General features: G+C 34.7%; 1 non-coding gene across 1 annotated transcript; it reads right to left on the bottom strand.

The window, feature by feature from the left end:
- Window positions 1–12,506: 12,506 nt before the first annotated feature.
- On the bottom strand, window positions 12,507–12,613 carry LOC126003103 (U6 spliceosomal RNA). Its single transcript, XR_007493645.1, has one exon. It is a non-coding gene; the product is annotated as a U6 spliceosomal RNA (small nuclear RNA).
- Between the last annotated feature and the right edge of the window lie 1,616 nt (window positions 12,614–14,229).

The raw sequence follows: 14,229 nt of genomic DNA, 5'->3' as shown, positions 1-14,229 counted from the left end.
AATTTTGTAGCCTGCCATCTTGCTATATGAATCTATTGTTTCTAGAAGTTTTTTGGTAGAGTCTTTAGGGTTTTCTAAGTAGAGTATCATGTCATCTGCAAACAGTGAGAGCTTGACTTCTTCCTTTCCTATCTGGATTCCCTTGATATCTTTTTCTTGCCTGATCGCTATAGCAAGTACTTCCAGTACTATATTGAAGAGGAGTGGTGAGAGCGGACACCCTTGTCTTGTACCAGAATTTAGAGGAAAGGCTTTTAGTTTTTCCTCCATTGAGGATAATATTTGCCACTGGCTTGTGGTAGATGGCTTTAACTAGATTGAGAAAGGTTTCTTACATTCCCATCTTGCTGAGAGTTTTGATCAACAATGGGTGTTGGACAGTATCAAATACTTTCTCTGTGTCTATTGTTATGATCATGTGATTTTTATTTTTCTTGTTGAGATTGTGTATGATGTTGATAGATTTATGGATGTTGAACCACCCTTGCATTCCTGGGATGAAACCTAATTGGCCGTAGTGTATGATCTTCTTGATGATGCATTGGATCCTATTTGCCAGGATTTTGTTGAAGATCGTTCCATCTGCATTCATCAGGGATATTGGTCTGTAATTTTCTTTTTTTGTAGCATCTCTGTCTGGTTTTGGTATCAAGGTGATATTGGCTTCATAAAAGCTGTTTGGGAGTGTTCCTGTTTTTATTCAGTTTCATGGAAGAGCCTGGTAGGATTGGTAGTAACTCCTCTGGAAAGATTTGAAAAAATTCATTATTAAATCCACCTGGGCTTGGGCTTTTATTTTTTGGCAGACGTTTGATTACAGTTTCAATTTTCTCAGTAGTGATGGGGGTGTTTAGATATGCTACATCCTCCTTACTTAACCGTGGAAGGTTATAAGTGTCCAAGAATTTATCCATTTCTTTTTGGTTCTCATGTTTAGTAGTATAAAGAATCTCAAAGTAGTCTCTGATTATCCTTTGGATCTCCGCAATATCTGTCGTGATCTCCCCTTTTTCATTTCTAATATGGGTTATCAGGTCTCTCTCTCTCTCTCTCTCTTTCTTTGTGAGTTTTGTCAATGGTCTATCAATCTTGTTTATTTTTTTCAAAGAACCAACTTCTGCTTTCGTTGAACTTTCGGATTGTTTTTTTGGGTTTCCACTTCATTGATATCTGCTTTCGGCTTTGTTATTTCCTTCTGTCTCCCAATTTTTGGTTCCTTTTGTTGGTCATTTTCTAATTGTATGAGCTGCATCATTAAGTTATTCAGGTGTGCCCCTTCTTCTTTCCTGATGTGTGCTTGAAAAGCTATAAAATTTCTTCTCAGGACTGCTTTTGCTGTGTCCCATAGATTCTGGAGTGTGTGTTTTCATTATCATTTGTTTCCAGTAAAGTTTTGATTTTTTTTTTTTGAATACATCTCGTACCCACTGGTTGTTCAGTAGCAGGCTGTTTAATTTTCAATTGTTAAAGTTTTTCTTCTGTGTCCCTTTGTAGATCACATCTAATTTCAGAGCCTTATGGTCAGCAAAGGTAGCCTTCAAGATTTATATCCTTTTGATTTTATGAAGGTATGTTTTATGTATAAGTATGTGGTCTTTCTTGGAGAATGACTCATGTACATTGGAGAAAAATGTTTATCCGGGTTTTTTTGGGGGGAGTGTCCTATATATATATATATATATATATATATATATATATATATATATATATATATATATATATATATATATCTACTAGTGCTCTTTCTTCCATTTCTATTTTCATGGCTAGTATGTTTTTGTTGAGTTTCAGTCTGGTTGATCTATCAAGTGTTGACAGGGCTGTGTTGAGGTCTCCCACCATTATTGTGTTATTATTGATGTCTTCTTTCAGATTTGTCAATAATTGTATTAGTTTTCTGGTCTCTCATTGGGTGCATATATGTTTAATAGTCTGATTTCTTCTTGTTGTACATATCCCTTGATTAGTACTTAGTGTCCATCTTTGTCCCTTACCACTTTTCTGAGTATAAAATTGGTGTCATCAGATATTAATATGGCCACCCCAGCTTTTTTAAGGGTGTTGTTTGCTTGGATGATTTTCCTCCAGCCTTTGATTTTGAGTCTATGTTTGTTCTGACTATTTAGGTGTGTTTCTTGTAGGCAGCAGAAGGTTGGATTCATCTTTTTCACCCATTTTGCCACTCTGTGTCTCTTAATTGGTGAATTTAATTCTTTTACATTGAAGGAGATGATTGTCATAGGATTTAATGTCATATCTGTAGATAAGTTTGCTGTGTTTGTTGGTCTCTCTTGTCTTAAAGTAGATCTTTCAGTTTTTACTTTAAGGCTGGTTTCTCATCTGTGAAGTTTCTGAGCTGTTGTTTATCCATGAAGCCATGTATCCTTCCTTCAAACCTGAATGTGAGTTGGGCTGGGTGCAGTATTCTCGGTGAGGCATTAATTTCATTCAATCTTGTCACAATATCCCACCACTGTCTTCTGGCCTTAAGAGTTTCTTGTGACATGTCTTCTGTGAGTCTTAAGGATGCTCCTTTGAATGTAAGTTCCCTTTTTGATCTTTATGCTTTCAGTATTCTATCTCTATCTGTGGGATTTGTCATTGTAACAAGGATGTGTCTTGGGGTGTTTTTCTTCAGGTCTCTTTTAGCATGTACTCTTCGGGCATGCAGGATTTGATGGCACGTAGGCTTTACCTCTGGGAGTATCTCTTTGATGATGTCTTTGACAGTTGATTCTTTCTGAGGATCTGCTACCTGGGCCTCTGGAACTCCAATGATTTTTATGTTGTTTCTGTTGAGTTTATGAAAGACTTTCATCTGTTCACATTCCTTGAGTATTTTTTCCATTGCCTGATGGCTTTTCTTAAGGTTCTTTTCCAATTTCTTCTGCTGTGTGAGTTTTTCTGCATCTCATCTTCCATCCTATTGATTCTGTCCTCAGCTGCTGTTAACCTTTTGGAGAGGCTATCAACTGAGTTCTTAGTTGAGGTACTGTGTTTTTCAGATCTATTATTTCAGTTTGGAGTTTTTGATTTCTGTCTTTGTGTTCTGTTCAGATCGATCTATGCTTTCTTTAAGTTCTACGAACATCTTTCATATTTCTATTCTAAGCTCCTTATCCGAGAGGTTAATCAGATGGTTGGAATTTTTTGGGTCATCTGAACAATCGTCTCCATTTTCTGTGCAGGTGTTTGCCTACAAGATTTCCCCATTGTCAAGCTTGTAGTGTGATTTTTTCTGCATGTTGTGGTGGGGTGTATTGGTTAGAAAGAGTGTGTGGCCACAAAGCGAAGTGGAGCAGCCATGCTCTTCTGGGACCTCAAGGTGACAGTTTCTTGGGGTTTGCTTCCCAGGGCTCTGAGGGGACCTTCAATATTTCAGGGAAGACAGAGAAGCACAGGAAAGAGTTCCCTTCAGGGCCTCATGGTCCTCAGAAGATCCATAGCAGGGTGGAGTCTATGCAGGTAGAGCAATAAGCACTCTGCCTGGCAACCCCCACAGCCAGCAGTTCTTACTCACTCACTCGCTGGGCAGCTTCAGAATGCAGTTTTTTGGGGTTCACTTCCCAGGGATCTGAGGAAAGCTTCAAGAATTCAGGAAAGGCAGAGAAGCACAGGACAGACTTCCCTTCAGGTCCTCAGGGTCCTCAAAAGAAGCCAATCATATCGTTTATTAAGAAATCTTCATTAAAAACTTCTAATCAATCCTTATTTACAAAAAATAAAATAAAATGTGAATTCTTATAAATGTCCTTAAGACTCTTAGAATGTGACTTTACCTAAACCATTTGTCTTATCTATTATACAATCTATTCCCTACACAATCTTACTCTTAAAAATATTGAGTAGATTCAATCCTTTCCCTGGCTTTATATGTGATTCTTCCAGCACTGCCACAAAGGATTCCTGAGCACAAAGCCAAAAGTAAACCCTGAGTACTACTGATGTGGAGTGTGATTACGCATGCACACACATACACTCACACTCAAAGGCTGGTGATCATCTGTGTATGAGCTTTTGTTTTGTTTTCAGTTTGGGGGCTATAACCAGAGTTGGACTGGACTCACTACTATTTCTATTATCAAGGTTCATTCCTGATGGTATTGCTTGATAGCTATCAGATCTAGGCAAGTAGAATCTGTATTGTTTTTCTTCCAAGAGCAAGCATTCAATAACTTTCAACCACACAGTTAGCTCAGCTATTCACTACTGGTGAAATGTGCTAACAGGAGCTTGCCTTCTCTCAAGATCTGTTACCATGAGATCAGCTCTGCAGGCTATGAAAGATCACTAGGATTGCATTACCATGTGAATCTGAGCCTTATTTATATGCTGAAGTTTCTTATCACCAGATCCAGTGCTGTAAATTTAGGATTATGAGTTTATTAAGGAATTGGAATGCTGAATGTTGGTAGCAATTTTTTTACTGGTCCCCAAGGTACCTCAGAAATCTTTTTTCAATCTGTTTGTTTTCCAACTGGAAGGAGCCTGGTGGTAAGTCTCACTGTCATTGGATTCGATTCAAAGGCTTTGCTTATACAATCTAAATTGCCTCAAATTTTGAGGTATCTTTGCTGAGAGTGCAGTAGAAAGTAGATATGCATTGTTCCTCTTCAGTTATATTAGTTATACTCATTCTTTTTAGGAAGTCCAACGTTGGGTTCTTATTATTATAATCTATTAATGGTTTTTATTTTTCCCAATAGCACAGAATATTTTTTATTTTGCTAAAAGCAAAATATTAGAACACATTAAAAACATTGATAATATGTTTAGTTAGATGAACTAAATTAGAGTAATACAGTGCTTAATAAACACAGGTTGGGGATGAAGAGGTGGTATAGCAAGTAATATATTAGCAGGTAAGCAGGTAAGATTCATGCTGTAGAGATTGTCAAACCTTTGTAGATGTTTTACTAAACATTCTAAGAAATGCCCAAAACATTGACAACTATCAAAAGACCCATAGACTTGATGTGTCCCAGCTCCCGTCATGTTCTTGAAAGGGCCACAGAGTATTAATACAGTATTCTGAGCAGTTAATTTAATTAACATGTAATTGGTTGGCATTTATAAATGTCAGTAGGGGTCAGAGAGATAGTAGAGAATATAAGCTTCTTTTCTTGCAAGTAGGCTATCCTGGTTTGTTGCCAGGAAATGCTGTGATCCCATCAGAATTTTCAAGGAGTGATTCCTGAACACAGAGGAAGGAACAGATCTAAACCACCACTCAATGTGGTATAATCACAGCCTCACTCTCAAAATAAGAAAAAATGTTTGGGCACATTACCCCAAAATTTGGTAAAAACTAAATGGGCGCACACAGATTGCTAATGATAAAATTAAAAATTTAAGTGAGTTGAAGAAATATTTCAAACCAGTATTCTTCATCCATTGCATTTTTTCTCTGATAATTAGCCTTGAAAGTAAGCAGCATTGAGCCAAAGCAATGTACAGGGATTAAGGTCTTGCCTCATGATGATATTAGAATCCCTAAAACATATATGAGCAACGCCAAATGTCATTCCTAAACTCAGAGCCAGAAATTGACCCCAGGCACTGCCAGCAATGCTCCATAAAGAAAAAAATAATAACAATAAAGAAATTAAATCAGGGAAATATTTAAGGAAAACAGAGGAAGATGTTTTATAGCACAAAGAAGCAAGGCAAAATGGATTTATTTTTCATTTCCCAATTTTTCCCCTTTTTGACACTGCATTTTGATTATTTCTTATTATGCACTGGAACCTCTTAGAATACATATCTGTACTTCATAAAGGCTTAGTGGTCTTTTAAGAACCTAAAAAATAGAAAATATATATGATATAATAATTTAATATGATATTTTCAGCAACTCTATGCTGTTGTTAAGTCAGTTATCAGTTAATCAGTTATTCATTACTTTCTCCAATGAACATGTTAAAAATAGAACAATGATATATTTGTCTATAAATTAATTAGATAAGTACAGGATGATGTTTATTGTTAAAAATATCTATTATGTAACTCAATGATTATTAGGGTTTTTGCTAAGGGGAAAAGACTAGAAATGTAAATCATTGGAAATTGCAAGAATAAGAACCTATAGGAGTATGTTATAAAATATTATGCTTTATTATAATTATTGAATTTACTATTAATTTATCCAATTATGATTTTCAGATAAGCTCCATTTCAGGATTGAAAAATGGTGTAAGTGTATAAGGATTTGGATGTTTTGTTATTCTTTCTCTGATTTTTTTTCTACCTTAGCTTCTGTGTATGTCCAAAGAAATACTAGACCCAGATCAGGAGTTTCTGAGATGTTTCTAGGAATTTTTTTTTTGCTATTTTTGAATGTTCTTTTTAAAAAAATCAGTCCCAATTTCTATAATAATTTTGAATACTTAAACAGGTCAAGAATATATTAAAAAACTGAATAAGAACAAGCTCTAGGACTCATTATTTCTAGGAAGAATTATGTGTTCACAAGTCAGTTCTTTATGATTCTGTTTATACATTTCTGTCATTTTCAGAAAATACTTGCTCTAACTGTATTCAAGGACATAGTCTCATGATTTCAACAATGTAAAAATGCTGTGAATTTACCACTTTTAAATTGGAATTTGTACCCACAGGCAGACTTTAATTTAGATGTGAACCAAATAGTTTCTAACTCCACAGATTATATATAATTCAACAGGATGAATTTGTTACCAAATCATTAATAGTTGTTAGAACAAGTACATTTTGAAAAATTTCTTGCAATTAAGTCTGTAAATTTTTCAATTAACCAGATTTATATTGGGAAAATGTCTTCTTCCTATTCTTCACGTTAGTGTACTCAGTTATCAGAGAGGGATTTGAAAATAATCAGGAAGTTAGGTAAATTAAGGTCAATGTTTGCAAGTTTTAAGGCAATGTTGTGTCTCTGCCTGAGAAATTTTTAAAGGGACATTAATTAATGCAATCATAAGTTGCAGGTATTCAATGCTATCTTGAAGGTAGGGGCTGATGGAGTTAGGTGAAGGAAAGAAAGGAAAAGCCTGTGACAGAATTTCTAAACTTGGCTCAACATCCATTATCCCAAAGGTGACTGTGTCATAATGACAGATCAGGAAGGGAGAGTACAAATGATGATGTGGAGAGGAGGGTGGGGTTTAAACTCAGGCACAGAATGCTCATTAGTAACATTAATCTTGACCTAATGGAAATCTTGGCTTAGGAAGGTGGCACTTACATGAATGAGACTAATGTTCTAAATGCAGGATGCTGGCAGAACAGAAAGTAAGTTACCAGAAGGTCAAAAGGCCCTAATCACAATACTAACTTCTGAATACTGAGAAATGAGTGATGAAAAATAATCACTTAAAATAAAATTTGATAATTAAACACTATAATATAAAAATATACACATATAAACTAATTTTAAATATAAAAATTCAGAAAGAAGTGCAAATTGCTATACTAAGGTAAAATTGAATACTAAAGTTTTTCAAATTGACTAATGATTGACTTATAAGAAAGTCTGGACTTATAATTTAACATTTTCTTCACTTATAAAGTACATTAGAACTCATACTCATATAGTAACTCCCTCTTTTTAATTTAATTTAATATTAGAATTGAGAGAATCTGTGATAGCAATCTTTTACCTTTGTGTTCACTATGAGGGTATAAGTATATCAGTATTATGAGTCAGAGAGGACATTTCTTGAATAAATTTTGGTTATTAAAATTATTTTAAAACTGACTTATATATTAAACTCTTAATATCTGATTTTGGGCAATCTAGCAATGAATAGTAACATTCTCCATAATTAAATCTTTTTTTTAACTCTTAGAAGATTTATTTCAGGTAACAGAGGTGGGGCTGGAAGGAGAGAAAAATAGAATAAAGAATATAAAATTTTGAAATTAAGGAAAATAAAATCTCTTATATTTTCCATTAGATTATATAAGGTCTTTCATCATGTATTATGAAAGTCTAGGAATTAATAAAACAGACCCCTTTACTAAGACATATACTCTTATTTCTAGTTATATATCCAAAAGCATAGGAAGCTGAATCCAAGGAAATGTAATTTAGCAAAGCATACCAAGAAAAAGAGTTCTTTTTTTAAACAAAGTAAGTTTATCTACCAAAGTCTTAAATTTTCCTAAGTATCTGCTTTCTTGGGTTAGAATACAGCCAAATTCACTTTAGAAGCACTGTAAAGGAATTATAAAATATATCATTCCCTAAACATTTAGAACCAATAATACTCCCTAAAACTAAACTACCAATTAAAATTATTCGGAAAAAAACTCTAAATATTTGAAGTGCAAAATTAAACAAAACAGAATAATGACTTTTTCTTAAACTGATGGAAAAAATTATAAATTGCATTGTCTATGAACAACTAGTATAAGATATTCTAAATGATTTTTTTTTTTTTTTTGGTTTTTGGGCCACACCTGGCAGTGCTCAGGGGTTACTCCTGGCTGTCTGCTCAGAAATAGCTCCTGGCAGGCACGGGGGACCATATGGGACACCGGGATTCGAACCAACCACCTTTGGTCCTGGATCGGCTGCTTGCAAGGCAAACACCGCTGTGCTATCTCTCCGGGCCCTCTAAATGATTTTTAAGTATCACTGCATGTAATTTTTGCTACAACCTTGAATCTAATATCTGAAACAAATTATTACTTGAGATTGAATATAGGGCTAAAGGTATCTACCACAAACTAATCACTAAGAGATTGGTACATGACAAAAACATTGATAAAGAGAGAATACAAGTCAATAGCAATCATAAACACAGATAAATACTTCTTATAATATCACATCAAATGTATTTCAGTTATATCTGTGTCTAGTATGCAGTGTTTATATACTATATAATAATGTATATAAATATAGTAATACATAGTCTCTCTCAATAGGGTTTATATTAGGAATGCTCCCTCTTTCTTTAACTCTAATACTATTTATTAATTGTTACTTGTTTTACAAATACTCCAGAAAATTTTACAAATACTTCAGGAAGACATTAGTTTTAAAGGCTAATTAATATCTCTTTCTTCATACTATTGCCACTTCTTGGATTACTTTTCTTTTGAAGGCAATTATAGTTTCCTATGTTTAAATTTTCCTTTAGATTACTTGGTTGTGATATAATATGTATCTCTGAATTCTCAGAAGCTACCCATTTTTGTTAGATGATATCTTGAACAAAAAGAATGGAGGGGGGCCGGTGAGGTGGCGCTAGAGGTAAGGTGTCTGCCTTGCAAGCGCTAGCCAAGGAAGGACCGTGGTTTAATCCCCCACTGTCCCATATGGTCCCCCCAAGCCAGGGGTAATTTCTGAGTTTTTAGCTAGGAGTAAGCCCTGAGCCTCAAATGGGTATGGCCCGAAAAACCAAAATAAATAAATAAATAGTGGAGGGTTCTTAAGCTGACCCTAAGTGCAAAATTATTCCAATGTATTAAATCTTACTTTAGTCTTTGGGGGGAAAAGTTCTGCCCTCTTTTACCATGTAAATATTCCTACTTAACACATTTTAGGTTTGTCAGCTATTTACACACTAGTGATAATTGGCTTATCAGAGGTTTTCTATTGTCATATTTTACTGTCAGTGATTTTTTTATTAGGGAAATATGAATGAGAAATGCGATGAAAAAGAGTGTGAGAGAGGCCTGAGAGATAGCATGGAGGTAAGGTGTTAGCCTTTAATGCAGAAGGTCATAGGTTTGAATCCAATCCTGGCATCCCATATGGTCCCCGGAGCCTGTCAGGAGCTATTTCTGAGCAAAGAGCCAGGAGTAACCTCTGAGCTTGAGAAAGAAAAAGACAGAAACAAAGGAAAAGGTAAGAAGGAGAGACAGAGTATCAATGCTTGAAGGTAAAAGAAGAGAGAATGGTGAGATCTTTCACTTAGTATTTGGAGAAAATATTATTGATAAAATTTATTACTTCTGAGGATATCATAGAAGTAGAGGGACAAAACAAGTGAAAACTCTAGGTAGATTGGTTTAGTGCCTGGGGAAAGCCATTTAGAGTCATTGACTATTCTTTTTTCTTATTCTTTAAATACTTATTCAATATATTTTAAATGACAGGTAAGAAATATTATTCATCCATATATAAAAGGAAAGCATATGATTTTATACATGTCAACATGTAAAAACTGGAAGATATTGTACTAAGTGAAATAATCCAGATATAGAAAGAAAAAATGTATTTGGTTTATTTAGATGTTTGTATTTAAAACACTGGGACTAGAGCTTGCATAACAAGCAACTGACCTATGATTGATCCTCAACATCTGATATGGCCCCCCAGAGTCCACCAGGAGTGATCCTTGAAGCAAAAGGCCTAGAATCAGCCCTTGAACACCATTAAGTGTGGCCCAAAACCTTAAAAGTATTTACATATAAATAAAACAGTCAAACACAAAAAGAGAACAGAATACCCTCAGGAGCAGGAGAATAGGAAAATCAGTAGATATTGATCCAAGTATGAAGCTGCAATAAAGTGGGATAGATATATCTATTGTGTGCCATCCTGACTATGGTTAGTTTTGCTGTATTAGAAATTAGAAATTTGGTAAGAAATTTCAGTTGCTCTCTTGACATACACACACACACACACACACACACACACACACACACACTAAACAAATTATTTCATGAGATGAGTATATTAATTAGTTTTATGGTATTGATTATGACACTAAGTAATGTACATAAAATTGAGGCAGGTAGGGAAAGATCTCTATGGCAATAAATTTTTGAGGTTTAATAATACCAAGAGAAAAATTTTGAAGAAGTGACCAGCTTATAAACAAAAATCTCCCCTGGTATCAACTAGAAGGCTGGATACCCTCCAGGAGAAGCTCCAGCAGGAACAAAGGCCAGGCAAGGAATATCAAAGACCATTAATTACCTCTGGCAACCTCCCTAAGCAACAGGAAACTTACCTTGGCAAAAAGCCCCACATGAGGCTGGTAGAGAGAAACCCTATAAAGTCATCTTGGAACAAATGAGTGGTACACATGTGTGTTGCCAGCCCACACACATATGCATATGATGTCTGTATTTTCCCTCTTGAGATTTTGAAATGTGTACTTTCCTGTTCTCTGTCTGTCTGTCTGTCTGTCTGTCTGTCTATCTGTCTATCTCTCCCATTAGAGAGGACTGTGCATATGTGCTCTCTCAGTCTGCAAATGCACATGCCAACCACATTTCCCTTCTTGAGATGTGCACTGTCCTCTTTTCATGCAAGGTTGTGTACTGGGGCTCTGTCCACCTTTGAAAAAGCTCTCTCTCTCTCTTGAGTGCATTACTCTCTTATGCTCATCTTCTCCTTCCTCAGAATTTTCCAATTAAACTCTTCTTAACTTCACCTCTCTGCTTGTCTCCTGAAATTATTTTCTGTGAGAGGAGTAAAAGGCCTTGGTAAGATCTAGGACTGACTTTGCTTTTCTTGTCAGAGAAAACCCCACAGTCCGAAATTCCTCTAGTTTTTCCCCATGTGGCAGAGGTGGATAGAGAAGAATCTAAAGATTTCCTTCTTTCTAGTGGCTTCCTCCTCTCTCCTCTTCACTTCAAATATATCACTTTGGGAACTCCCACTGGCATCAAAATCATTGCATATCTTGTGTGTATATGTAATATATATGCATTATGTAATGTGTAGACCTCAAATGTGTTGTCTTTATTAAAATATAATAAAAGAAAGATAAGTATATATTTTCAAATTTGAAGCAGATTTATGTTTCATCTGTTTCCACTGGTAGAAATAGAACTAATGCGTTGCCAAAAAAAAAATTTCTGCAAAATATTTCTCACTTTTCAACTCACATTTTGATGTTTTTTAAAGTTTGCCTATTTATGTGCATATGCAAGTATATGCAAATTTTTAAATCAAATGACTTTTCTGTAGGCACATTGAAGGGTTTGTACCATAAATGGTTTTAATAATCAATCTTTTCTAATAAACTTCTATTCAATGTGGTACTGTTTATTTTCATTTTTTATTAATTCTGTAATTTTAATATTGCATGAGACTTGCAGAATGATATAGTTGTCTATTTCTGATTAGAGAGATTTTAGTATTAGGAAAAAAATTTTTAAATAGTGAATCCAAGTTTTCCCCATCTCTGTGGCACTGAATCCTTAAACTTGCTTAACATTAAACCTCAAGCCCCTTTTAATTTTTAAGTGAAAATTTAGAATAGTTTTAAATATTCTTAACTGCTCTGAAAATTTTCATAAATCTGCGATCATATTTCTCTTATTAGACTATCTCGTAGTGAACAAAGAACTGATGATTCTCTACTGCTGATATCTATATATAAAGAATGCCCTTATTACTTTGTCCTGTCTTACTTTAAGAGTTGTTTTGTTTCGTTTTGTTTTGGTTTGGTTTGGTTTCAGAATATCATCCCAGACGCCATAGAATGTTTAGCACTTATGCCAACTATGTTCCATTAAACTGTAATGGCTACACACATTTATTTTTTGCTCACATTGAATTTTTATTTAAAAATATGAAACGCTTCACGAATTTGTGTGTCATCCTTTCACAGGGGCCATGCTAATCTTCTCTGTATCTTTCCAATTTTAGTATATGTGCTGCCAAAGCAAGCACAGTTACATACATATTTATTATTTTTAATGACTTTGATATTTTTGAAGCATCTAAATGAGGTATTTTGAATTGACCAAATTTCAACTGAACTTGACTGAAGATTTCTCATCATAAAGGAGCAATATATTGAGTGAAAGACCACAAAAGTAAAGTGCCATTCTTATCACATTATATCAAAGGTCATCCAGATAATAAATAGGATTTAGTCAGAGTCTTAAAGTTTTTATATCTATATCTATCTAATTTATGTTTCTGAATATGTATATATTTATATAAAAGGAGAAATGCAAACCAAAACCTTAATGACATATCACCACACACCAGTGAGACTGACACACATCTCAAAAACAAGTGTTGAGATGGATGAGGAAAAAGGGACCTTTATTAAGTGCAGTGGGAAAGTCAACTGCAGCAGCATTTTAGAAAACAGGGTTCCTCAAAAAACTAAAAATTGAGCTTTCAAATATATCCAGAAATTATATTTCTGAAAATATATCCTATGGGTCCAAGAACACAATGCAATAAAGACATTTACACACCTATATCCATTGAAGAAATATTTACAATAGTCAAAATCTGGAAACATGTAGAGTTCCCAAGAACAGGTGAATGGATAAAGAAGCTGTGGTACATATACATGATGAAAATTACATATCCATTACAACGATGAAGTCATAAAATTTTCTGATCATGGATTAATCTAGAGAGCATCATACTGAGTGAAATGATTCAGAGGAAGGGGGACAGACACAGAAAGATCTCACTCATTTGCGAGCTAATAAAGATACATAGTAGGGGAATAACTAATGCCTAAAGAAAATAGAAACAAAAAGCAGAAGAGCTAGATCATAATAGGAAGCTACCACAGTGGGGGAAGGAATTAGGACTGAGAAGGGAACACTATGACAATGATAGAGGTCAGTGGTCATTCTGGGTCAGAACTGGATGTTGAAACGAGGCGATAATACCCTTTTATTAACTACAATGCCCAAAAGGAAAAAAGAAGAGGGAAAAAATGCCTACCATAAAGGAAGGCTGAAGGCAGAAGGGAAACTGGGCACATGGTGGAGAGAGTACAAACTAGTTGAAAGTATCAATACTCAAATATTGTACATCTGGAGCTCAATAATTAACTTATATGAGTATGTGGTTGTGGCATGGAAAGGCTAGTATAGATTTGGGAAATATATTTTAAAACATGTATCTAACAGCTCATATCTAGAATGCATATAAATTTTTTATGTACTAGAAAATGTCTGCCACAGAAGCAAGAAGGGAATAGAACAGAGAGGAGGGTTGAAGAAAACTGGGGACTTTGATGGTGGGAAAAATGCACTGATAAAAAGTGTGTCCATTATATGACTTGTATGAAACTTGTATGTTAATAATTTTATCACCATGTATCTCATAGTGATTCAAATAAAGAATTTATTTAAAAATAGTTCACTATGTAAACACTCTACAAAAACAATTAATGAACAGAAAAGCACCATCTGGCTTCTAAACATTGCAAGGCATGATTTTGGAGGTCCTTGCACACTATTGAGGTGGCCTTTGTGGTCCGTAGCACAGTAGAACCCAAATAGCACATTATTCTCAGAACCAAACATCTAAAT

This window comes from Suncus etruscus, chromosome 2, assembly GCF_024139225.1.
Source record: "Suncus etruscus isolate mSunEtr1 chromosome 2, mSunEtr1.pri.cur, whole genome shotgun sequence".
Taxonomy (NCBI): Eukaryota; Metazoa; Chordata; class Mammalia; order Eulipotyphla; family Soricidae; genus Suncus; species Suncus etruscus.
This window is presented reverse-complemented; position numbering and strand designations above follow the sequence as displayed.